This window comes from Seriola lalandi, unplaced genomic scaffold (genome assembly GCF_002814215.2).
Source record: "Seriola lalandi dorsalis isolate HSWRI2012SDOR001 ecotype SW California unplaced genomic scaffold, Sedor1 jcf7180002053763, whole genome shotgun sequence".
NCBI lineage: Eukaryota > Metazoa > Chordata > Actinopteri > Carangiformes > Carangidae > Seriola > Seriola lalandi.
The window spans coordinates 431-1,446 of NW_019524316.1; positions in this window are offsets into that span (position 1 = coordinate 431).

Below are 1,016 nucleotides of genomic sequence, written 5' to 3' on the forward strand. Positions count from 1 at the left end.
ATTTACATAAAGTTTCAATCATCTGTAATAAAGTCTTAATTCTCTAAAGTTTAGATTCCACAGTAATAAATTCAGATTTATAAAAAAGTGTTGAGATTGTTTTTGAGCATCTGAACCAAAACTAGTGAACGTTTCCAGCTCAGATCGTTTTATTAAACGACTTTTAAATGTTCCACAAACTTTAATTTACTTCTTGTTCCTGAAAAAATCTGTTTAAAAATGTCCCAAACAGACGGAAACTCATTTCTTATTGTCAGAAAAAACAAATGTGTCAGAGGGAGGAGCTAAGAAGACCGTCACATGACCGTCACATGGCCGTCACATGACCGTCACGTGACCCTGACCCACTGTAGAGTCACAAGCTGTGTCTCAGTTCAGGGTCTGATCCTTCAGGAGACAGACTAGACTGTCTCATCTCAGACGTCCTCCTTCTCCTGGCTCCAACAGGTGGATCCTTCCTGGTCCAACGTATCCCATGATTCATTGCTCTCTGTTAATGACAGTGACTACTCGGACAGAGTCTGAAGATCACTCTGTTAAATGTCATGTTGTGTTTCAGCTCAGTTCAACGGTTCAACTGTTAAAACCAAGAGACTGAAAACAAAAAGTTACTGTGGGAAGAGTTTCATGTTGTCAAGGTTTAGTTTTTATTCCTCCTCACCGGCGCCAGTCGGAGCGGCCATTTTGTTTTCAGGTTGTCTCGTTTTCGTGCAAACGATATGTCAGAAACACCTTGATGGAACTTCTTTAAATTTGGTACAAACATTCACTTGGACTCGAGAACGGACTGATTAAACTTTTGGGGTCAAAGTTCAAAGGTCAACCTCAGAAAACCTGGTTTTGGCCTTGTGAACAGTATCTCAGTAAGATTGAGGGAATTTATTCAAATTTGTTAAAACGGTTCACCTGGACTCACCTGGACTCACCTGGACGAACTGACCTCACAAAACAGGAAGTAACCTGAAACTGGTCTGAGTGGAGGCGGAGCTGATTCTAGTTCTCTGTTATAATCTGAA